Source organism: Megascapheus bottae, chromosome 18 (assembly GCF_031878675.1).
Source record: "Megascapheus bottae isolate mThoBot1 chromosome 18, mThoBot2.hap1, whole genome shotgun sequence".
NCBI classification, from domain to species: domain Eukaryota; kingdom Metazoa; phylum Chordata; class Mammalia; order Rodentia; family Geomyidae; genus Megascapheus; species Megascapheus bottae.
The window spans coordinates 19,026,619-19,053,759 of NC_143526.1; the positions used below are offsets into that span (position 1 = coordinate 19,026,619).

The 27,141-nt window shown below is 33.8% G+C and overlaps 1 protein-coding gene across 1 annotated transcript in view; it reads right to left on the bottom strand.

The window, feature by feature from the left end:
* Macrod2 (mono-ADP ribosylhydrolase 2) overlaps positions 1-27,141 on the bottom strand; it is a 1,707,616-nt gene that overhangs the window by 1,602,770 nt on the left and 77,705 nt on the right. The window lies entirely within an intron of this gene.

Below are 27,141 nucleotides of genomic sequence, written 5' to 3' on the forward strand. Positions count from 1 at the left end.
AAGTCGGAAGTGGTGCTGTGGCTGAAGTGGTAGAGCTCTACCGTCAAAAAGCCCGTCAAGGCCCAGGACTACAAGAAACAAAAAAAGTTCAAGTAGTAAGTAAATTTCCTCTAAGCTAAAATTGATTAGCACATAATATTCATAAAATCTAATAACTAATTTAATAATCTTAACATAGATAGGTATTGAAACAATTTTAAACATCATACAGTGGTCACTTGATCCATATCTATTGCCTAATCTCTAATAAACAAATAATGTGATATCTTCAGAATATTATTGTTTTAATCCATACTGATTCTTTTCTTTTAATTTAAGAAATGGAAATTAAAATGTCACTTTTACTCTGCCATTAACCTCTGCATGAAATCAAAGCATTAAGATGAAAGTCAGATAAATTAAAGGAAGTGATGACACATTTACTTCAACTTTCACTTCTCCATGGCAGGTAACCAACTTCCACAAATAGAATAAAGAGAGAAAATATAAAAACCTCAAAATATCCCAGAAAATTTTATTGACTTATTTCTTTCATATATATGCACACATTTGTGTGTATACATGTTTATTTATTTAACTATAACAAAAGTATAAATGCAATCTGAGTAGCTCAAGTCTTTATGATATCAATGAATAATATAAACAATTCTAGTTTAACCAAGAGACTGATTTGGGAGCATTAGCTTAATGCTCTCAATATACAAATACAAGTAAATTGGAAATGTATACAAAAACATTTACATAAACGAACCAGAAATTTATCTTTCACACCAAATTCTCCATTAAACCTGTGGGACAAACAAAATGAACAAACAAAATGAAATAGAAGTTTGAATATGAGAGGGTTCAGATAATTTTTTTAAATCTTAGATTTAAATATTGTCTTTGTTCATATTATGTTGTCCAATGAGGTCTGTCCATCACAAAAGGGTTTAAACTGAGCACATTCTAACCTGCTCGCCTGTCTATAAGAGTTTAGATACAATATATATCTTTTTAATTTTGCCTGCCACAACACCACTTCTGGCTTTTTCTCTATATGTTATACCAAGGAATTGAACCCATGGATTCTTGCCAAAAAGCAAAAGCTAGGTTTTACAGATCTTTAGTGATTGTTCCAAGTACTAAAATCCATAAAAAAGAAAGAGGAAAATATCTTAGAAATTCAAATGCAAGTCTCCTCCGAATTCCAGTGTTTGTCTCTCTCCACACATATGACTATGTAGGCCAATATGAAACTTCTCTACAAGTTTCTCTCCCTTTGCAAAGTAACTTGGTTCTGCTCTTACTTACTATCTGGCGATATCAGAATTTCCTTGGCCACTCTCTGATGTCAATCAATGAACTTTAGGAGAGCATTCAAAGAGGTCATACAAGTAGTAGCTAATCTCATAAAATAGCTACTATAAATTCCCCATCAGTAACCCTATCAACAATTTTGCCATTCTAAAGAGAAAGATATGTCAATTATGTTTGGCTGAATGTGCATTTCTTTCATTTGTGAATATTTTCATATTTGAGGACCATTTATTTTCTCTTGTGAATGGTCAATATCTTGTCTCCTATTTTCCCACAGACTTTTTAATTTTTTCATTTCTGTACTTTTTTTGGTTTGGAGTGTTTTTGTTTGTTTTCTTGCTTTTTTTCTGGTATGGTATATCAAACCCAAGAACATCCTGAATGCAATAGAACATAATGGTAACTGCCTGTTAATTTTCATGAGCTATTTTGGTAGATTATAGGGACAAATTTAGAAAGTAAATTCTAAATTACAGGAGTTGGCTGTTGGATATTACACAAGCAAAAATTACAAATGAAGCTTTGGAGACATGTTGCTATTCTAAAACTGCCTGATTTCAGCAATTCTACAGAGCTCATTTTACTTTAACTGTAGATTTTATCAGGAAAGGTCATCACCTTAATAGCACAAATAAACAATTATGTAAAGCTAAGTAGTTAAAAGTCACACATTTACTTTAAACCCTTTTCCCATCTGTTGCATTGGGCTTATGCATTTTAATTATTCAGGAAATTTGCAAGAGCTCTAAATTTTTTGAATACCTCTGCCACCAGATTTGCAAACTCACAATCTCATGATTTAGAGTAATCTTTCAGAAAAACATCTCCAATAAACTAGGTAAAAGAACAAGCTTGAGTTTGATAGGTTTTAGACTTCATACTTTAAATGCTAGCACTGAGGATTCATAATCCACTAAATGTAAAATACGGCAGCTATATCTCAGTAATATTTACAGGAGACAAACCTCTATATTCTCTACTGATCTTAGAAGATATTTCTATTTGTTTACTGTTGGGTGCAAATAAGCCATTCATCTAAATTGGAGCAATACAATAAAATCTGATTTTCCTGTGAAAAATTAAGTAGGCAATGACATCTTCCAAGTGCCCAAACTCTAGAAGCTGTCTAACAAAGGTCTCCATGTTAGTGCAATTTAAGTTCATGATTCAGGGGACAATTTTAACCTATCATCCAGTGTCCCTTTGCCTGATGTCAGGTACAATTTAAAAAGGTTTCTCAGCAGATACTCCTAATAAAAATCAAACAGGAAAGAAAATAGTTTAACACTTGTATCAAGGGTATTCATGGGATACTATGTTGAAAATGAATTATACAACTAGTTAATGAGATGGGAGAGAAAACCTGGGAAAGAAGGAGGGAAGGCTTGACATTGTCCAAAAACAAATATATTTTTTATTTCTTCTTTTTTTTTGAAAAATGTATTCTTTACCTGACTTACATTACTGTAACCCCCTGTATATCACCTTTATAATAACAATTAAGAAGAACATAGTTTGCCAAAAATTTAGGATTTATCAGAAGCATCTAATTGACCTAGAAACAGAATATTGCACAACTCTTTCCCCCTGTACTTTTCCCAATGGAAAGATAATGTTCAACTTTAGTATCTTTTGCCTTACTGTCTCACCTAAGAAGGAAAGAAATAGAAACACTTGCTATTGTCAATGCCCAGGGAAACTGGCTCATCTTAGAAATGTCCCCTATTAAAGGATTACAGAATGCTTTTCCTCCCCTCACACTTTATTACCACATTAGTGAGACCCTGTACCACATCAGTGAATCATGAGTGGTTATAACAGGGCATTGGTTCAAGTTAGGAAGAAATCAGAAGAGATTGGGGCTGGCTGGGCACTGGTGGCTCAAAACTGAACTTCTAGCTACTCAGGAAACTGAGATCTGACAACTGCAGTTCAAAGCCAGCCCTGGTAGTCTTCATTTAACCACATACAGTCAATGTGGTAGAGCACTAGCTTTGAGCAACAAAGCCCAGGGACTGCATCTAGGCCCAGAGTTCACGCCCCAGGAATGGCAAAACAAAAAATAAAAACGAATTACCAAAAGTTCCAACAATTCTACTCCAGGGCCTATATATACAAAAGAACTAAAACTGGAATCTAAGAGATGTTTTCACATCTCTAGTCACTAGTCACAATGGGAAAAAAAGAGAAACAACACAAATGTCAATCAATGGACAGTCATATAAAATATGTATTTACAGCTATTGAATGATATAGTAGAAGAAATTATGCTAATGGAAATAAGACACAAAAGAACAAATATTTTATTCCACTTCTATGGTTATGTAGAATAGTCAAAATCACAGACACTGAAGGAAATTTGTGGTTTCCAGGTGATGTGGAGAGAGGAAAATGAGGAACTATTCTTTAATGTGTACATAGTTCATATATTTTTTAAAAATCCAGGAAACTGGTCCTCAAAAAGGGTGGAGAAGTGTCTGTGAGCAGTGGTAGAACAACGAAGATGAGAAGAGGGTGAAAATACAGTCAAGAATCCAATGTATGTCCTAAAAAATTAAGAAGAGTGAGGGAAGGGGCAAGTAGGGGAGGGATGGATGAAAGGGAATGTTAAAAGGGGTGATATCTAGGTTTTGAACTATTGTAATCCTCTGCTAGGAGAGTCCAAGGTTTGTACTAATTATTATAAATGAGGGAAATCATTGAGTCTATGTTCCCTTGGGTCTGGCTTACTTCACTTAATATGATTTTTTTCCAAGTCTTTCCACTTCCTTACAAATGGGGTGATGTTGTTCTTTCTGATAGTAAATATAACTGTAACCCCTCTATTAATTAAAATAAAAATTTTAAAGGGGTATATCAATCAAGATATATGGTATTCATAAAGTACTTTGCTCAATGGCAAGTTTTTTGTATAAATTCTTAAAGATAATAAAAAGAAAAAAATCATAGAGGTTTCATGCAATGCAAAAGTTCTTACAACTAAATTTTACACTTAGAAAAGGAAGATAGTAACTTTTATGCCATATATTTTAACTACAGCTGAAAACTATGTAAAACATGCACACAAATGTTCATAAAAGCTTTATTCATTGTTGTCAAAGGCAGAAGTAACCAATATGTCCTTTAATAGGTAAACCAATAAACTAGCATATTCATATAATCGAGCTATTAATATTACATGAACAAAGGAGCTTCGCGGAAGCCTATGATTACAGTAATCAGGAGGGTGAGCCAGGAGCATCCTAAATTTAAGGTCAATCTAGGCTACATAGTAAGTTCAAAGCAAGTCTGATTATATAGTGAGATCGTGAAACAACTTGGAGAAACTTTAAATGTATACGTCTTAGTGAAGTAAGTCAGTTGAAAAGATTACTATATATCATCTGATACAACTATATAAAATTACATAAAGGCAAAATTATAAGGGGAATTTTAAAAATAAGTGTTTGCCAAGGGTTGGGCAAGGGAAAGGAGTCAAGGATGAATAGATAAAAATACAGGGGATTTCTACGGTGTTGAAACTATTATACATAACACTACAGCAGTAAATTTATATCATATATTTGACAAAGTTCCTGAAGATATACAGCACAAAGAACAAGCCCGAGTCTAAACTTTGAGCTTTAGTTGACAATAAAGTATCAGTATCGATTCATTAACTGTAACAAACAAACCAAAGGAATTCCAGACATTAAAGATATAAAAAAGCAAAGTATGGTTATGCATACTTTGCATTTGGGAATATAGGAACTCTTGATTATGTTTCTGACTTATCTATACACTTAAAACTGCTCTAAAAATAAAGGTCATTAAGTTAAGAAGAAATACTACTTTTTTCATTTTAAATCCTTTTTGTGAATTGTGGGGGTTTTGAGATAAGTTCTCATTATAACCTCAGATCTGTACTATTTCCAAGAGCCCGCCTTAGCTCTTAAGTGTTAAGGGTACAAACATGTTCCACAATACCTGACTTAAATTCTCCTTGTTTTAATAATACAACTTAAAATTTAGCTTGGAAATAATAGTAGCATCTCTTGCTTGCATTTCACTCTCTCATTTGTTAATTCAATGTTCAAATATTTATAATAGTTGCAAACTAAGGTCACCTATTCATAATTTGAAAAATAGCTTCCTCAATGCCTTATTCATTTATTTTTGAAAATTTCATTACATTATTTTCATTTAATATCATAATAATTTATTAATTGCAGGGACTTTTTCATGGAGACAGAAACAAAATTAAGTCCATCCAATTATGCTTCCGCATGTCTTTGTCATACTGTCTACAGTGAGAATGAGAGTGAGACAGCATTAATAGCTCATAAGACATATTTTTGTCACACAGGTGAATCTTAATAAAGTTATCAATGTTTCTTGAGTTTATACTTTTTAGAAACATGGCAAAATACTTTTAAATGCCTAATTCAAAAAAGGCAAAATTGAGTAAAAACATAATTATGATTATGGACAATGCCTTACCTTCATAGTATAAAACATTTTTAAATACTTAGATGTATAGACATTATTTTAATTTTACTGTTAAGAACTTTACAGTTAGCTTTTGAGGAATCATATTTAATTATGTGGAAAATAGGAATAGTGGAAATAAATGATTCAGTACAAAAAAATTACATGACTGTGAATGACTAGTTACTAAATAAATGGCTAAGTGTTACAGAAAATCTGAGGAGTTTTTAAAAATCTGTAGGTTGGAATGGGATAATTCAGTGAAAGAAAACAGTTCTTGAAAATCTAATAACAATAGATGCTGGCAGGGATTTGGCCAGGAGGGATCACTACTACACTGTTGGTGGGAGTGCAAACTCATTCAACCACTATGGAAAGCAGTATGGCAGTTCCTCAAAAGACTAAACATAGAACTCCCCTGTGACCCAGCAATTCCACTACTTGGCATTTACCCAATCATCCAGAAACAAGGACATACTAAATCCACTAGCACAACGATGTTCATTGCAGCACTATTTATCATAGCAAAGATATGGAACCAACCCAGATGTCCCTCAGTTGATGAGTGGATCAACAAGATGTGGTATTTATACACAATGGAATTCTATGCTGCCATCAGAAAGAAAGACATCGCCTCACTTGTAAGGAAATGGAAAGATTTAGAAAAAAATTTTATTCAGTGAAGTCAGATTCAAAGGAACAAAGGTTCAATGGTTTCCCTCATTTGTCATAATCAGTAGAAACCTTGGGCTCTCCTAGCAGAGATTTACAACAGAACAAAACCTAGATACATAAGGCCATATAGAATGACGCTAAATGAAAGGACCTCCAGGATATAGAAACAAAAACCATATAAGGAGTGATTGTTGTCCTTAACGTACTATGTTATCTCTCATCTCTTTTGCTGTCCCTTGGTTATCTCATATGGTTACAGTATTTCACCTTGTTATCTGATATATTGTATATATGTTTATTTGATATTTGAAATCGGATAGGGAAGGGGGGAAAACAAGATGAGGGATGGGGGGGAAGGAAATGGGGACCAAGACATGAGAAAGGATATCAATGTTTGTGAAGTAATGCACCTTCTATCTGGTAAATATAATGAAACCCTTCTATTAATTACAATAAAAAATATGGGAAAAAAATAAAACAGGTCTTGAATGAGTAGGGGAAAAAGAAAAAAAAGAAAATGAGAAAGAACACATGCTCTGACCTGTTTAGCTAGAGGGTTGATTTCAGAAGTTGAAGGACTAGTGTCAAAACCAGACATGCAGGGTGGGGCAAAGCTAAAGAACCTTAAATTCCAGGCTAATTACTTTAGATATTAATATAGACAATATAAGGCACTGAAAGTTTTCTAGGAGAAACCAATGTATTTAAGTAAACAGTTGTGGGTAGGTCACACTAGAGAGGAAGGCAGAGAGGTAGTAAAGTTAAGTTCCTATGAGAAAGTGTCTTTTAAAAATTTTTTTTGCCAGGTCTAGGGCTTAAACTGAAGGTTTGGGCACCGTCCTTGAGCTATATCAAGGCTAACACTCTACCATTTGAGCCACAGAACCACTTCTGACTTTTTTTGTAGTACTGGGGAATCAAACCCAGGGCTTTGAGCATGCTAGGCCAGCACTCTACCACTAGGCCACACTCCCCATCTGAGAAAAATGTCTTATGCAATGATAGAATAAGTAAATAAACTGGGAAGAGAATGAAAATGATACAAAAGTCAATGTCTCTACTCTAAGATAGGAGTAAGGAAAATAGAAGGAAAAAGAAAAAGGAAGCAAAAAAGTATGAGGAATAAAAAATTGAGTCGCACCTTTGAAAGCTAGAAAAGAAAAAAGACCAAAATGAAAAATCTGGTTTCAGAAATATTGACTTCAGTGTAATGCTGTGGCTAAAGTGGTAAAGTGCTATCCTTGAGCTGAAGAGCTCAGAGACAACAGGCCCAGCATTCAAGCTATACAACTGACAAAGTGTGGAGTCTGGTCTGCTTAAGAGACTTCCAAGTCAAAGTGTACATTAAATAATCTGATAATTTTAGAATTGGAACTCAATTGCAATTTTAGAACTTAAAATATTCTGAAATTAGCTTCAAAGAGGGGATTTCAAGCTCTGAAAAATAAATGCTATTCTCCAAAACACAATCTATAAGCAGATAATAATAGAAGGCCAACTGAAATTTCAAAAGTCTATTCCTAAAGTATACATGAAGAAACCAGTAAATCATGGGTGTGTATATTCATACACAAATGGGTATGATCACTACCATCCTGAATTGTTTTCTTTGTTTTTTAACTTCTCACAGTCACTGTGCTATCACGGCAACACCACGTGCAGCTTTTTCTGCTGAGGTGAGGTCTCCTGAACTTTGCTTTTTGGTTGACCGAAAACATCAATACTCTCAATCTCAGCCTCCTGAGTAGCTGGCATGACAGGTATACATCACGATGCCCAGCTATCAGTTAAGATGGGTTGTCAAATTTTTCTGGGACAGCCCAAATCCTCTCTGTCTTAACCTCCCATGTAATGAGGAAATAGGCATAAGCCACCAGCATCAGGCCACTGATCCAACAATTTATTTACTCATTTATTCTTTAAATTATTTAGTAGCCACTATGTATCAGGCACTAAGAAGACACAGGGGAAAAAAAGACACAGGAAAAATCAGGATTCCTGCTATCCAGAGCTTTACTGACCTTAGCAAAAAAAAAATGATGTAATATTAATATAGACAGGGATTATACATCATTTTCCCAGTGATATATAATCAATAAATCAATAAAACATAAAATTGACAGTGACATTTGTGAATTTAAGTCTATTACACCTATTCTAAGTAGTCCACAAAGGCACTTGTTGCATGAATAAGTACCATTATTTGTTCTTCTTTCATTTCTTCTTAATTAAGCTAAGTCTGATAATCAAACATCCTAATGTCATCTAACTACAAATTTCTTTCAAGAACTGGAGCGTTCCAAAATGCAAATTTATATTCTCTTAAATACAATTAGGTATCATTATAGGTTCATGCATTAACAACCTTGGTAGTAAAGCCCATGTACAAGACATCAAACTCTGTAAAATTCAAGATTTTAAATCCTACTGGATGGGAAACCATCTCTTCATGATGACCCATAGAGAGAATTATATCAAATATTGCAAAATACTTTCATTTATCCCATCCAGAAACTGTTTCAGACCGTGTCTCTCTGAGGTATGCAAACAGCAACTCCAGCAATCAGACAATATCCATTCTTTAAAAGAAAAATTAGCTTCAGGAAAGCTGAAGTTATATAAAAGTTAATTTCAACTAGATGGAAATTTCATAATGATTCACATAAGAGTAATCGGAAACATAAAAATAGCAAAAATAAAATAGACATGAAATATAACTTAAAAATTTAGAAACCAAATGTTTTAGTGATTAGTTGATTAATTTAGCTTGTAATTGATGGTGAAAACTGCGGGTGAGCTAAAATCTACAAAACTCTGGCAGCAATATTATAAATAAAAATATTAATGAATATAAGCAAATATATAAATATGATATACATATAGTTGTAAATAAACACAAATATATTAAAATGTAAGCCATATAAATTATAGAACCCTTAAAGAAATGTTTATTTTTTTAGATGGGGTATCTACACTCCTCAGGCTGTCCTGGAAGACCTAGGCTCAATCCATACTGTTGTCTCTGTCTCCTGAGTAGCTTAAACAACAGGAACAACCACTGCACTCAGCTCAGAACAAATTTGTAAAGTCACTTGGCTATGCTGAACCACGGATCCTCCTGTGATTCTCAGTCCTACTATAGAAATATTAACAATTATAATTACAAATACTATGTATCTTATGTCATATTCCTCCATGTGTGTAATATATATGCATGTTTTTTAGATTAAGGAATGGTTATCACTACAACTTTCAAGTTAAAACTCCATGCTCTTATTCTAACATAAATTAAGAGATTTCTAACCATAAAAATATGGTCACAAGGCTTCCATGAAGCTCTTTTGTTTACCCACTATGGGTGCTGGGAGGGATACAAAAAAGAAAAGCTCTTAGATCTCAGCCTTAAGCAGTTCATATTGTAGCAAGAAAGTGTGTTATGTAAATAAGTAATTATCAGACTCATGATGAATACTGAAATAGTTTGTACATAGTTTTTCCAAATATCACATGGAAATTAGTAATTGTGGGAGCTCAGGGCCCAGAGGAAGATGAACAGTAACCCTGACAATGGCATATGCAGCCCACTCTCCCAAGGAAAGGTTTAGCAGGGCTCACTGATAAAATTTTAAAAGTTATGACTAAATTACATACTGAATCTACCCTGACAGTTTCCATTTTCAGAGGCTATGGAATTTCAATTTGTTGCTGATACTTTCATCATAAAAACAGTTCTCATCCTGGAACAAAATCTGGCCAGCACATTCATCAGAGTACTGAGAACAGGACCCATGTTATGTTTCAAGTCAATACTGATGACATCAGTCCAAAATCAGACACCAAGTCATCAGTACAGTAGGGAATGAAAAAGAGCCATTTGTCTTCAAAAAGCCTTTTTAAATATTTAGTAGACATAATGCTATTAAGAAATAAGGTAGCATTAATTCAAAGTCTTGGGAAGCAAGCCTATCATTTCCTTCCGATATTTGTGCATTTAAAATTTTCTTATTGCATTTAGAGTTCCTCACAGAGCAGCTGACAAATCATTTCCCTAAACCAGCAAAAGACATTAAAATTATGAAAAAAAGGAGAGGGGAGAGGAGCATCTTCCTTTTTGATACTAAATAAATATATCATTACAATATTGTCTCTTCTTGGTTATATGAAGCAGATTTTAAATAACTAGAAAATATTAAAAATCACATCAAGAACATTTTTTTATTTTAATTCATTTACTTTATCTCTTCCCAATCACATAACATAGGTGAAACCTGACCACTTTCCATTTAAGCATTTTAAGTGATATACATTCAGAAAACACTTACTGGTACATTTGATCATATTGATTCCTCTGAGGATCAATACGATAATGTTAGTATTGCATGGTCTCAATATATCTACATTGAGTATTTCTGACAAAAATCTTCATATTCTCTTGGACCTGGACAGCCAGTAATCCTACACTGCCAGCAGGATAACAGAAAGGCTGGAAATTTGGGCATATTTCCATTGCAAATTTCCCAGATGATTTTGAACACATTTATTTTGCTTAATTGTACTAAGCAGCTAAAGTTACCTGTAATCCACTAGAAAAGCTTTTTTATTTTTTTTCCATCTGAAAACTTTTCTTCCACTGCTTTCATTTGTCATTCAAGAAGACTGTTTTCCTGCCTAGTTATCACAATTTACCACTAATGAAAGATATGTAGTTAATCACTCTTCCTCTCCTGTTCCTAGAACTTTCTTCTTAAACATTTGCTAACATACCAAAAAAAATTTGTGTGTACTACTTTTTCCCTTATTATAACCTCAACAATCATTTCTATTAGATCAGAAAACAAATACGTATCTGTATTGATATTCACACTTAAAACTACCCATTCATTCCAAGTTTAACTTAAAGCCAAAGCAAATTAAATTGCTTTCTTAATCTGAAAGGACTTTAAAAAAGAAATTTTTAATGTGGGAGGCCGGGAGTTTGGCCTAGTGGTAGAGTGCTTGCCTAGCATGCAGGACAGGAGTTCAATTCCTCAGTATCACATACATAGAAAATGCCAGAACTGGTGCTATGGCTCAAGTGGTATAGCTCCAGCCTTAAGAAAGTGGAAAGACAGTGTTCAGGCCCTGAGTTCAAGTCTGAGGACTGGCACACAATAAAAAAAACTTGTACTGGTGTGATGGTTGACTTTGATTCTCACATTGAGTGAATTAAGAAGCGAATAGATGTGTAAAGTGTAGTTCTGGATGTGTTGGTAATTTCCAGAGAGGATTAACAAAAATGTGAGCAGCAGCATCCCACAAACTGAGGGCCAGTGGTAGAATTAAATGTGGGGGAAGAAAGCAAGAAAGCCCTCTAGTGCAGGCATTCACTCTTTGTGATTCTGAGTCAGTCAGAGGTGAGCTGCTTTGCTCCATGAAGCCTAACCTGCTCTGATGAATTGAAAGAATTGAAATGTCTGAAAAACAAAAGTGAGTCAATCAGTCCTTTCTCCTCTAAGTCGTTTTCTCAGGTATTTTGTCACAACAATAAAAAAAAATCTAACACATAGAACCAAAATACCTCTGCAACATGGAGGAGCATACATACATTTTTAGCCTAACAAATGAAGAATTTAAACATAATTGTTAAAGAAAGAAAAATCAATTACCAACTTAATTACCAAAATAATTCAAAGCTACTATTGAGTAGTTGTTTTTTTATTCTAGAATCACCTTTAAAAATTGCATTTCTTTTTTCCTTCAAAAATAATTGTAACGCTTTGCTAAAAAAATGAAAAATAAAAAAATAAACAATAAAATAAAAACACCTAAACCGAGAATCCCAAACTGAATAGAATAGTTATAGATCACATTCTTTGAAGAGCTAAGAAGTATGAAGTACAGTTTTATGCCTACATCTGTGAAAACAATGTATCCCTTTTTCTAGTTTGTGACTAGCAATTAAATGACAAACTCAAACCTGGGCCTAATAGCACAGGTTCTTAATCTTCATTAGATTTTGGATTGAAAATTATAGACCTCCTGCAGTAGCATGTGCATAATATACATAAAATTAACATTAAGGGCATCTTTCGCCTCATTCTCATTTTCAAGGTAATGGTCTGTTTTTAAGTTAAAAACCTGTATAATACAAAAAACAATTGACACACGGTGGAATATTGTCCTAATGTTACTAGTAGCAGACACTGGGTTAGAGTAAAAAAAAAAAAAAAAGCAAAGAAACGGAGAACAATGATTCTGTTTTAACATATACTTTACCAGCTGAAAACTAGCAGGCTAATCAATTGTCTCAAAATGCCATATACAATAAATTCAAATCAAATTTTCTAAAAACTAAAGAGTAGATGCTACTACTTCCAGAAAAAATTGCCCTAATTCCTCAATAATATCATAGTACATGGATTAGAACAAGAGAGTTCAAGATCATGACCCAAGACTCAAACTTTCATTTTTGTCCACTAACTCACTTTTGCTCATTCATCTTTGTTTGTTAAAAACAAACACTGATGAATTAAATAGTAAATATACATTTTCTATTCCTTTGAAAAGAACCAGAGCTGTAATTATTTGGTGCCAAAAAGCAAACACAGACCTATAGCTTTAGAAATATCATTCATCAGAATTCCAACAAGTTATTGTTTTGAAAAGTTGACTTAACTATATCCACTCCCAATACAGCAGTTAACCCTGTGATACTTATCTTGTTTTTATCTACCCATGGGATTGTCTGTCCCACCATAAAAATCACTCATGAAAATAACTGCATACAGTTCAATATAAAAGTATTATTTGCGTATGTGTAAGTATCCATCACCAGCTTTAAAATCAAAACCATTCTTCCCCACATAAGGATACACAAGTGGCATTCTTATAGCTTCAGGCTATGCCACTTAAACCACAGAGATGAAATAATTGACAATGGCCTTTCTAAGAAGACCACTTGGCATTGTGAATCAAGACCTTTAAAAGGTGTGCTTTTTGTCTTGGAAGCATTTTATCCCAAGATAACAGTTATAAAAGTATACACTATATATATATATGTATACATATTTAAAAGAAGACTTAAAAGCACAATTTGTAACAAAATACTTTATTGAAGTATTTAAATGTCCAATAACAGAGGATGAAATAGCTCACATATTTCTATATGTTATGGAAAACAATGTTTTAGAAGTTATTTTATGATGCAGGAGGACAGTTACATGTGGAGAAGTGAAGGAAATAAGTCATAAAACACTAAGCATAGTATGATCTCAGTTTTGAGAAATCAAATACAAATTTATGTGTGGTCTTGAAATATTATATATGAAATATAACCATAGTTAATCCCCAAAGTGGTAAGATGATAGATGTTTTCATAATTTAATTCATACTTTTTCTTTGCATTTTCTAGCTGTTATAATAAGTATGAATTAATTCTTATTAAAACAGGCATAATTTAAGTTATAACAATTAGCAACTGGCATATAAAAATATCCACAAAACATTATTAAATTTAGGAAGAAAATAGGGGATATCATCTCTACTAGTATATAATGCAACCAAAATTTCTGCTGCTGTAAGTCTTCTTACATAATTTACTAGTTTTGGAACCAAAACTACTCATCTAACTCTAATTCTCTGCTCTCACTTTTGAAATAGATGTCACTAGCTACTCAGGAAGCTGAGACCTGGTAAATCACCATTTGAAGCTGACCTGAAAAGAAGAGTTTTCAAGACTGCAGCTCCAGATTAATCAGCAAAATTACAAATTGGGGCATTGCTTGGTGGTAGAGCACCAACATGAGGAAGAGAGCCATGTGAGAGAACAGGCCCTGAGTATATGTAGCATGAAAGGAATAAAATAAGAACAAGCAGATGTCAATGTCAGCACTGTGTTTTCTTATGTTATAATCATTTTTCCTTTTGACAAATTCATAATTAAATACATTTTTTAGCATTTTTGCCAGTCCTGGGCTTGAGCTAAGGGCCTGAGCTAGGGCTAGAGCTCTGCCACTTGAGTCACAGCACCATTTCCAGCTTTTGTTTTTCTCTGTAGGTGGTACCAAGGAATTGAACCTGGGTCTTTGGGTATACTAGGCAAGCACTCTACTACCAGTCCAAACTCCTGGCCCTGTTTAGCATTTTTATTATCTCAACATTCTCCTTTCTTATTACCAAAAATTTTTTCTTACAAATAAAAAGCTACCTTAAAAGCACTGAATTATTGGCTAAAAGGATTTTCCTTTAAAGCAACAGCATAAGGAATACAAAAATCAGAAGGAATTTCAGAAAAAAAAGGGATATAAAGTTGTGTATCTGTGATCACAATTAGAGAAAGAATATGAATAAATTCTTCCTTCCTGATTTTGTGGTGTTCTTTAAAGAGAACTCAATAAATATATTTAAACTAAAACCCAACCAAAAGAAATAAGGTATTATCTGCATTTGGGATAAAGCTAACAATTCCAAAAGTAAATGACAAATTAGATTGCTACTGTATAAACTCATTATGACAAGAAGAATTAATTTGATTACAGGATAAGGTTTTACTGTCATAACTTTGTATTTACTCTGTAAATGAAAATAACAAAGCAGGACAAAATACTAAAATATACAAAACCCCAAAATTTTATTTATCAGAAATCTGAGTTTCTCCATAAAATCTGTTTAATCCTCAACACCTTCTTGTCACTAGAGATGAGCAGTTTTTCACAGGAAAGGAATTATGATGAATGTAGTTACAAAAGATTAATGCGGTAGGAATATGAAATAGTACAGCCTCCTTGACTACATAAAAACTACCAGGGTCTGATGAAAGTAAATCTGAAAATATAACAAGACCAAAATAATAAAATTGTTTTCTGAGACAATCATACCAAAACAGATAGCTAGATGAATTATGCAGACATGTCTTCCAGGTCCCAGTATACAGATGCCTCCCAAAGTTGTTTATGCCACAAGGTAAGATCACAAAAGTCTTCATTTAGCAATTTACCTGTATTTCCTACTTAACTTCTTCCATCCACCCCAAACATGTTCTATCTGCTTCATGCCAAGCACTGTGCTGTACACTGTCATTAATGGATCAGATAGGAGTTACTGGTAGTACTGATATTCAGAAGCTTCAAATCTTCATTTACCAAAAGTATCCTGCTTTACCTCTATTGTCTTAATTCTAATACCTAATAGCATGAAAATTTAACTAATTTAACACCCAGGTTTTTTTACTTAATTTTTTCTAGTGAATTTGCTTGAGTTATCAAAAACGGTAAACAGTCACTAATGGTTAAACTACACTTCTATTAGAAGAGAATTCAAAAGACATAAATTCATCACAAGCTTGAAAATCGTTCTTTTTAAATTATGCATTCAGTCACTCATTTGCTAAAAACATTGTATTAATATACAGTATTTCCATTAAAAAGAAGTTCTAAAACTAGGTATGGGCCGTATATAGTTCAAGTCTTATCTTAACTACCTGGAGGTAGAAATCAGAGGACTGAGAATCAAGGCCAAAGTGGACAAAGTACATACATACATACATACATACATACATACATAGTTACATATAGTTCCCAAGGCTCTATCACAAGCATTTGCTAAGTATAGTGCATGCATCTGTCATCTAAGTGACATAGGGAAGCATAAAAAGGATTGCAATTCTCATGCCCTTGGGGGAAAAAAGCAATTGCTTTTTTGAAAATAATCAATGCAAAAAGGGACTGACAGAGTGTCTCTGGTTAGCCACTGTCTAACAAATAACAGGCTCTCAGTTCAAGCCCTACTTCATTCGTCACAATTCCTTTCCTGTCCATGTAAGTGCTTAGGGTCTCTTTGAATAGCCTAAAGTTTTTTGAAGTGCAGATTAAAGTTGATACTGAGTGGGAAATGCCCAGGCTCCATCTTTGCATTTCAGCATACCTTGCTTTTACTTCATTTTACTCACATGGAACAATCGTTTGCCCAGAAGAACACATTTCTTGCAACTCCATATTCCCACTATTCTTAAACTGAGGACAGGTAATGTGTTGCTCTGCATCAGGAAATATAGTAATAATAATGATGATGATGATGATAGTCAACACTGATAGTATGCTTCACAGTACTTTCCATTGCTCCAAGTGTTTCACACATATCATTTAATTTTCAAACTCAGTAAGGTACTGGTTCTTCATAGACACAGAAGAAAAGTAAGGCTGAGAAAGAATTTGTTGCTGAATGAGTGACACAAGGAAACACAGAGTTAAAAATGGATGGATTTTAACAGGATTGAAGTTCTGTTATGTATTATAAACTTCTTTGGTCAGATGGAGGCGGGCAGGTTCAACATGACAACATCTGAAAGCACTTGCCTCATTCCTTCACATAAAAGGCCTTCATAAAGTCAGCCTTTCTCCTACCCAACTCTCTCCTCATTCCCCTTACAGCCTCAAGAATAAGCAAACTTGAGATACTTTTCAATACCACCACCAGTGGTTCTCAAGCTCTAGTTGATGTTAGAATACTTGGGGAAACAGAATCAATACAAAAGTCTTAGCCTACTTCAACAAGCCCAGGGCCTTAGTGTTCCCTGTTAGCTCAGGGTGACTGTGATAGACAAAGAAATGAAAAGGACTGTTCTCTGGGTAATCTCTTCCTTGCCACTTGTTCTGGCTCTCATCTAGGAAAAATTAAAAAGCTGAAAAGTTTGGGGGCACTTTCTTCAGTTTCTCAGTGTTTTCCCTGATCCCTTTACCAGTCATAAGAAGGAGGACATTAAAGGCAAGAGCTGATAATTTCTATACAATAAAACATGTCAGTAAATTCTAGAATGGTAAGTCAGCAACAGTGCTGTATCTGTATTTTTTTCTCTTTGTGATTAGTTTTAAAATTCTAGCCTACAGCTAACCAGAATGTTAGGGAATGTGAAGTGAACACAAGCAGCAACAAATTGGGGGAGGGCAGTAAAAAAGAAAACATTGCAGTGTTCACTCAACTTATGCCAATAACTGAAGATTCAGAGAAACCCAAAGCTGAAAATAACTTCAATATGGTGAAACTGTAAACAGAGAAGAAATATTTCAGTAGCATACTGGTTTATATAAGAAAGCCCCCTAACTAATGATTGAACAGGCTTCCAATAATATTATGTGCATAAAACAATGGTGCAAGCATTTCTGGAGAGTCAACCTATCAAAGCTCTATCGCCTAGAATTTCACCAATAAGAAAACATTACAAATTGGTATTTTACACAAGCTTGAAATGTCTATTTTGTGCTTATTGACTGGTTTTGGTAATACTAGAATCTGAACACAGGGCTTTGGACTTGCCAGGCATTCTGCCACTTGAGCTCATGTGTAGTTTTTTTTCTTTTTTTGCATCAGTCAATTTTCAGATATAATTGTGCATTTTTGCCTTGGATGGGCCTCATACCATAATCCTCCCACTTAAACATACTGCTTTATGGAACCACGAGTACTTAAAAAGTACCAATTTTGTTTTGTTAACATGAGGTCTTACTAGCTTTTTCACAGGAGAGCGTCAAACCATATAGACATAAACCAACATGTCCAGCCATCCCCAGAAAATCTTTGAAATCTATGAAAACTAAGTACAAATTAATTGAATCAATACTTTTTGAACTACAACTCTGAGCTGGAGCACATATTTTTGGAGCACATATTTTTAAATAACCATGATATATCAACTAAGTTTTATTTATACTTACCTTTGTACTATTTGCACTGATAGTTATCAATAATTTCAAACATTTTGTCATTGTTTGTAATAAAAAATGCTGCATAAATTTCCAAAAGCAAAATGAATAAATATGAAAAACTAGCTAATGGAAATTAAAAAGATGATAAATATCAAAAATAGAAAAACATATCCTATTTGTATCAAAATGGGGGAAGGAAGAAACTTTGCCTAGAGTAAACCCCAACTGCATTAATATTTTAACTTTGAAAGGAAACTTACTACTGAACTGCATTTTGTCCACTTTTTAATCCTGGCTTTCTTTTCCCAAATAATGAGACTTCCTGTTGTTTTAAAGATAATCTCAACCAGACATTTTAATTTCTTAAAGATAGTATTTCATTTGCCAAAGTTCAGCAAAAATCTGCATTTATACTTACAGTTCAAAAATCAAAAATCTCTTACTTCAGTCTGAAACAAGGTTAAAGAAAATGAAGAGAGACTTTACCTTTCAAAGTGGGTATATGAATTTATTCATTAGCAATTTTTAAATAAAAAAGCCAAGTAATGTTCCTATAGCAAAACTGAGAACATAGCCTATTATGTGTTTTTTCAATTAAGTGGACATCAAGCAAGAATTCTATATATATTACATTCTTGAACCATTTCCACATTGCTATAAAAGCTCACCTTCTTGAAAACCTTGCTAGTCAGTCAGTATCATTATATCAAATATGTAAAATGCTATCTTCAGTTTTGATATGCTATAAGTTGGCCTTATAACAGTATTCTTGAAGATAATACTATCTACAGAAAAAGTCTCTGTCAAAGTAATATAAATAATTTCCTAAAGCTATCTCACAATACAGCCCAGAGTCCTTCAGGCTCATGCTTGTAATCCTCGCTGCTTTCCCATTCTCATGGGAGGATCAAGGTTCAAGACCAGACTGAAAGGAAAAATCTAAAAAAGTCTGTCTACACAAAGGGAAGCTAGACATGCCAACACAGGCTTGTGACTCTAGCAATGACAGGAAGTCTAAAGTAGGTAGGCAAAGTAGGCATATGCTCAGGCAGCCATTAAGACTCTGCCCTAAACACAAACCACTGAAAAGTAAGGGTAGATCTCATCCCACTAACCAAGCAAGCTCAGGGCCTTCAGTTCAAGCCTCAGGACCAACAGCAACAAACTAAGAACATAGAAAAAAAAGCCCTTTCAAAGGAAATTACATATTAATTTATTGAAAACAATGTATAAAACCAGCTTCTATAAACACTTTATTTTATAAACAAATTAGTTGTTTAAGCTTCTTCCTAATCAAACTTTTTTTGAAGAAAATTATTATCAAAAGATGGATTCTTGAAATAGAGGTATGGCTCAAGTAGTACAGTGGCAGTCTTAAGCAAAAAAATGAAAGAAGCAAGAGTGTTAGAGTTTGCCCCATTTTCAGAGTGTACATAGATACACACGCACACACATCAAGAGAATAAAAGATAAATTGTATTTACAGAAAAAGAATAAAACAAAAATTTGAAGTATCATGCAATGTTAGATTAGTCTATCAGAGGCATTTCCATGTTGTACTTTTGTGTATGTATGTGTGTATATGTATAATCACTTAAGTGAATCTGGTCTTTTAATAATTCTGTATAGACATACTAAGTTTTTTTCTTAATTTATAAGTAAATATAAAGTAATGCTTTATAATCAAGATCTCAGAAAATATTTATTCATAGTGATAGTGTACTTGGGTATATCTATTGATATTCTAGTGGAATATCAATATTTCATAAAAGTATTAACACTAATATTTTTAAATTCAAGGGCTTTTAAAAATACTTTATAATTTTTAAATGGTTGTACAAAGGAGTTGTCATTCAACAAAGCAGTGCATCTTGATTGGGGCATTCTCACACATTCCTCCCCATCTACCCCTTCCCTGGCTATTCTTAATTTTGTAGGACATGTATTGGATTTTTTTTGCCAATGGGCAAGGCATTTTATGAATACAATGCATCTTGATCTGTGTCATCCCCTTTGACATTTTCACCCACCTCTGTCCCACCACTTTCCTTATTTTTCTTAATTTTGTGGTATATATAATGAATTCTTGACCGTATTCTCCCTTCCCCCAAGACATTTTTAATGCAGTTCTGATCAATTCCAAATTCATGATGAACATAAGCAAATAACAAGTAAGATGCAAGTCCTAAAAGCAGGAACAAGTTTGCTAAAATGCCAGAGATATGAGACTTTTAAAAGCATCAATTTGGCAACCTCATACTGATTTCTTACTTAGCAAAATAGTGCGTGTGTGTGTGTGTGTGTGTGTGTGTGTGTGTGTGTGTGTGTGTGTGTGTGTGTGTGTGTGTGGCAGCAGCACAATGCATAACAGCACAGGATTCTTGAATATCTAGGCATTCCCTGAAAAGCAAGATGCACGAGCTCAGAGGACACTAGAGATCAGGAAAGGATGGTGTCCCCCTCCCTCCCCACGCACACAATGTCCACATCTCACAAGTTGTTCAGATGATTGTATGAGACTAAACAAGAAAACCTGTGGTCGCTAAGCAGCAGCAAACCCAGTGGAGACTCCCGTCCAGTTTCAGATCCCCTGCAGTACGTTCTGATTGGTGGAAGCACAGCACACCCTGGTGACAAAAAGGAGCTACCTCTGCTGACCTGATCAAAGTTACTGAAGCACCATCAAGTTCAGGGGTAAAGAAAGCTCCCTAACATCTCTCCAGATCTTCCTGCGAAGAACCAACACAGTTAGTAGGAAAAACAAAAGAGAATTTATGTTTGAAGAAATGCTAATGTTGTTTTAAAATCATTCTGCTTAGTTGCCAGCAGTGTGATGTTTGGCACCATTAACACTAACATGGTATTAAAACTGATAGACCAAAAAGGGGTAAAAACATAAAGCAAGCAATAAATCTTAAAGCACCATATGATTATTTCTATATAAAATGTGTAAGCATAGGGACATGTTCTACCCAAATTCACTTAAAATTCCAAATATAAGCATGCTATATTTACTATGGTAAATTATATATCAGACATTTTTCTATTTTTCTTTCTCATTTGCTATTTTTTGGGGGGGAGGTGGTCGTGGGACTTGAACTCTGAGCTTGGGCATTGTCCCTGAGCTCTTCAGCTCAAGGTACCATCCTACCCCTTTAGCCACAGCACCACTTCCAGTTTTCTGGTGTTTAATTGAAAGTAAGTCTCATGGACTTTCGTACCTGGGCTGGCTTTGAACTCCAATACTCAGATCTCAGCCTTCTGAGTACGTAGGATTACAGGCTGCTTTTTCTTTTTGTCTTTGGGTTTGCACTCAGGGCTTCATTATACCACTCAGAGCCACAGCTCCACATCTATTTTTTTCTGGTGGTTAGAGATAAGAGTCTTAGGATTTTCCTGTTCAAGCTGACTTCAAACCAGGATCTTCAGACCTCAGCCTCCTGAGTAGCTAGGAGTACAGGTGTGAGCCACCAGTGCCCAGCTATCATTTGCCTTTAATGAAAAATATTTTCTTCTATTCTTTGAAAACAATGAAATTAGCCAAGAAAATTTCTCTTTTCTGTAACTTTTCCAAAATAGAATCTTTGTTCATCTTTGCATTTTGAACAGGAAAGTTTATTATTGAGCTACCATTGACAAATATATATATTTAAGGTATACTCGTTGATATTTTGAAATATTTATAAATAATGGTTATCAACAAAGCAATTTGTATATCTACATCTTCACAGAGTTTTGTGTGTGTGTATGTGTGTGTGTGTGTGCATGTGTGTGTCTGTGTGTCTGTGTCTGTATGTTGATAACATTTCGGATATGTTCACTTAGCAAATTTCAGATATGTGAACCATAGTAACCATGTTATATATTATATACACAGAATATATTCATCTTACAAGTGAAACATTTTTTCCTTTAATCAACTGCTCCCTATTTCCTCCAACTGTCAGCCACTGGTAACTATCATTCTACACTTCTATGAGATCAATTAAATTACACCTGTAAGTAAGTTCATGAAGCATTTTTATGTATTCTCAGTTGTAAGACCTGATTCCAAATACCCCCCAAATAAACCAGCTAGAGACTCCTGTGTTTCCTTATGTGTGAATTACTCTTCTATAGATATTAATAGTGGGGCTTCTCAAAAATAAGTGGAGCAGCTTTTATGCTATATCAACTTTCAAAATACTCTCAATTTTTTATTTTATTTATTTTTATTTATTGTAAAGGTGATGTCACGAAAGTAAGGTAACCAGCATGTCTTTTTAAATACTGTTTGTTACCTACTTATTTCCAAGATAGTATTTAGTGAACATTCTCAATTTTAACGGCTTGATTTTAATATATGTTAGTAATAACCTCTTTGAGTTGTATCTGACTGAAGATCTTTAAGCTTTATGTAATTGATGTCCATATCTCAGATTTAGAAGTTTTCAACAACTATGACTTTTGTTTTTTTTCTTACTTTCTTACTATTTTGGGACATTTTTGTTGACATAAAGTCTATCTACATAACTCAGGATGACCTTAAATTCAGTATCCCCCTTATACCACTCTACTCAAAATGCAATTACATTTTTACCAGATCTAGTTTAAGCCATTGTTTCTTTAAATAAGCTTTCTATCCCTTTTCATACTTTTCTTCCACAACTCCTGTAATGCAAACTTATTTTGGTTGTGTTCCATAATAAGTACTACAGGTTACCAGACTCTAGTCTGGTCTAACTGAATATAGTTATACTGTGATATTCAGAGCATTGCAGGTAAACAGCACGTTTCTCTCAGTGAACGAAGTGTTTAAGAACAAATACAATATCTTTACCAATTTCTAAACTATGCTCTAAGTAAAGCATCAATAAAGTTAGGTTCTAATTAACACATAAGACTATCAGAAATCAGACTGTGACTTGATATAAAATAGAACTTGTAATAGGATCATAAGTAAGATTTATGTTCAGAAAACTTCACAGTGAACACTGAATTCTCTAAGAAACAGACCTCTTAACCAAGGTGAGCACACAAGACAGTAAATGTGTCTTTGCAATCAAAACTATGAAAAGAGAGTGACGGAAAGCAGGTTTAGGCAGGAGAAGTCTCCCTACTGTACAGGTCTAGTCACATTCTTGGCTGACTCAGAGGCAATTCTAGGGCAAAATGAACAGACCATTATAGTCCCATTTCAACTCGTCATTGACTGTGGGCCAAACTGAGAAGGAGTATACTCTACCCCAGGTGACTTGTAGTAGCTGAGGAAGGTTCTACAGTTGTATCTTAGTTGTTAGGGCAAAAAAAACATTCATGAAGGATAGAACTGAGTAAGATATCAGTGCAGATGCTTACAAGTTGCACCCCAATAAAACTATCCTAACTTGAAAGTGTCATAAGTTTAAAAAATGCATACTTAATATCTGAACCCCACAAGACATTATAGCTTAGCAACACTATATAGACAGTCGGAGAGTTTTTGTTGTTGTCATCATTGTTGTTGTTTTAAATTCACAGTGGTGATTGTGTGGCTGAATGAAAGCTTCAGCTAACTATTGTTACTGCTGCCAAAACCACAGCACATACTGGCAATCCAGAAAACTATCAAAATTTCAAAATGTGAAGTATAGGTTCTATGGATATGTATGTGACTATGGATATGTATATTACTATCATTACTATAATATCATCATAAAGTAAGAGAAAAAAATCTTAAATTTAATCATCACAAGTTGGGAAATGTACTATATTTGGCAAAGAATTTAGAGATTTAGAAAACAAAAGTCTTAAACTATGCTAGAAACTTTAGTAGATATATGTTTACTAAGGTTTATATAATTTGTTCCTTTATTCATTTGGATCTCTGTATAGATATCATTCCCTCAGGATTTCCCATGGTCACTTTAATCTGAAATACTACCCCCTTTTGGTGTTTTGTCTACATGGTATTTATCACTATTTGATATTTTAATACATTTATTTGTTTACTGAATAGATCTGTCATTCCTATTAAACCACTATATCTCCTTGGCCTATAATGATGTGGACAAAATAGTATCAAAATACTTGCTAATGTAAAAAAAAAGTAGAGTATGGATTAAAGTCCTCTTAAGAGTCTCCATGCCTTTGCTTTCCTTCCATTAATGTGAATGATCCAAATTAACTGGGTTTTAAGAGGAACATTTGAATGAATATCTTCTGATGTTATGTCATCCAAATGATTTTGAGATACAGAAATGATGCAGACAACTGTACCACTTTTTGAAAATAACTTCATAAGCAAATACCAATTTAACTACATTGATCTGTCTTGCTTTGGGTGAATTTCAACGGTTTGATTATTTGGCTGATCGTTAATATAGAAAGCCTAGAAAATGTGCTTGTTTTAAAGAAATGAAATGAAAGAAACAGTAGTTCATTTGGAATGTGTTGGCACAAAGATTTTAATAGCCAAGTTTTAGAAAATAGTTCTTTATCCCCTGCCAAAAGGAAGTCATAAATATTACTCAATATTGAAACATTTTAAAACTTCAACAACTTTTCAAACTTCATATTTTCACAGATCTTGAAAGTAGGCGTTAAACACTTACTTTGTCCTTGAAAGGAAATTCTTCACTAAAGAGATTCCACTGATTTGAAGTATACACAATTTATCTCAAAAACATGACATAGTTAAACCAATTTGTTCCTATTTAAAAAGTGTATTAAGCCAAGCGCCATGGGCTCACACCTGTAATCCTAGCTTCTCAGGAGGCTATGATCTGAGGATCACGGTTCAAAGTAGCCCAGGCATGAAGGTCAGTGAGACTCTTATCTCCAATTAACCACCTGAAAACCAGAAATGATTCTGTAGTTCAAGTGGTAGAGTGGTAGCCTTGAGCTGAAGAGCTCAGGGCCAGTGCCCAGGCCCAGAGTTCAAGCCCTATGACCAACCTAAAAAAAAAAAAGTGTACTGAAAGTGGAGGTGTGGCTCAAATGATAGAGTACCAACTGTAGGTAAAAGAAGTGACTATTGATCAAATTGCATTGCACTCATAAATATATTTTTAAATAAATACAAACTTGTTTATTGAGTATCTTTATTTACTTCAGACAAAAAAGTAGAACTGGAACGTTATTACTCCCTATAAGAAAATAATTAACAAGCCTTGCTAATGGATTAAACATGGACTTTCAAAATTTGTTATTTTATTTCAGGTCAGCTATATAGTAGAAATGGACTGTTTTAATGAATTGTCCTATGATAAATATAGATTTTTCCTTGATATAAAGAAGAAAGACAAACTTTTTTTTCCTACTTTCTTCCCACATATGTTTCTTCTGATTGACTCCCCTCTAAATTTAGAGACATCCCTAATACTGTAACTAAATCTAACTGTTGATAGTCTTGGGTGACCCAGTTTAATTGAGTCCACACTACAATATGCTTTTAGACAAAATGACATCATCTTTTCCATCCTGAACTATATTATGGACTCAATTATGTCTCCCCAATATTTTTGTTTTAAAGTTGTAATATCTATTACCTTAGAATGTAATTGTATTTAAATGAGGTCTTTATAGAGGTTAATTAAGTTACATTGAGGATGGTAGTGTACATCGTGATCCAAATGGCTGACTGGTATCCTCAGAACAAGTAGAAATGAAAATAGACGACAGTATTCATAAGCACAAAAAAAGACATGATTAGCTATCGGAAGAAGACAGGTATTTCTGCCGAGTCAAGCTATGTAAAATGCATTGATACATTTGGCATATATGACCCTAATATCCTGCACGTCACAGAAAGAGGCCTCAGGAGAAACAATATATTTGATTTGGCCTGGGACTAGCACTCTCAAGAGATATAACAAATAAATTTCTGTTGTTCAGGCCAGTGTCTATGTTATTTTATTATGCAAACCCAGCAGATTATACTCATGGCAATACTTCAAGTACTGCACTAAAAATTATAAACCCTATTCTGTACTTCTCTTCATAACACAGGTTTATTTCTCTAAGGCACGGAACTATAGAAATAGCCAACTCATCTTGTCTCACTAAAATTTCATCAAAAGAAATTAGTTTGCTACCAGACTTAAGTTAAATTACAATCTGAAAGAAAAAGGCATACAATCTCTAATGCTGAATAATGGGCAGATTTATTCATCATGAACTAGAAAGAAGCTTTGTGGGCTAGAGACACAGACTCTATGGGGAAGGATATCTCTTCACCTTAGGAGTCTATAATAGAAAAATCAAGATGACAAAATGAAAAATGAACAGATGGAATTGTTATACATTTATACAAAATTTCTGCACAAGATATTGTCACATATCCAAATATGCACTATTCCCAGAATTAGATATGGTACTTGCCAGAGGAAAATTTTCAAACATTTGTTCTAGTAATTCCCTTTGAGAAAGAACTGTTCACCTTATCATAGGAAAAAATAAATATGCTTTAAAGAGTATCCTCTTTGAGAACCTTCTAATAAATTTCTTCTACTAAGATAATTCCATGTCTTTTGTGTCAGCAGATAATGACTGAAGATTAATTGATAATGAAGTAGATAATGGCTAACAAGAAAAATATTTCAAAATATTTTTCTGTGTTCTCACTCTAGTACAGTCTTTCTACAGCTACTATTTATGAGCACTGAAAATTGTGCCAGGAATGTGTGCTTTTTTTTATTTGATCCAAGCAATGACCCTACAGCTATTATTATGTCCATTTTAAAGACAAGAAACAGAAATTCAGAAACAAAGCTAATTACCTTTCCCTGGATAGTTAATTGTGAAAGAAAAAGATAATCCAAATTATAATGATCAGCAGCTGCAACCATGAGCACACAACACTATTTTACAAAACAATATCTGAAAGTAGGCAAACCCTGAAGTTAGAACCCTTCGCAACGATAGGCTCTTCCTAAGAAGACCTAAGAAATACTTTGATGGCCCATAAAAAATCTTTCTTTTATGGAGCAGAAAGAAGTTAAAAAGAAAACAAATGTATTTATATATTTAAATTAAAAGAAAAGCCAACTTTAAAACAGGCAGT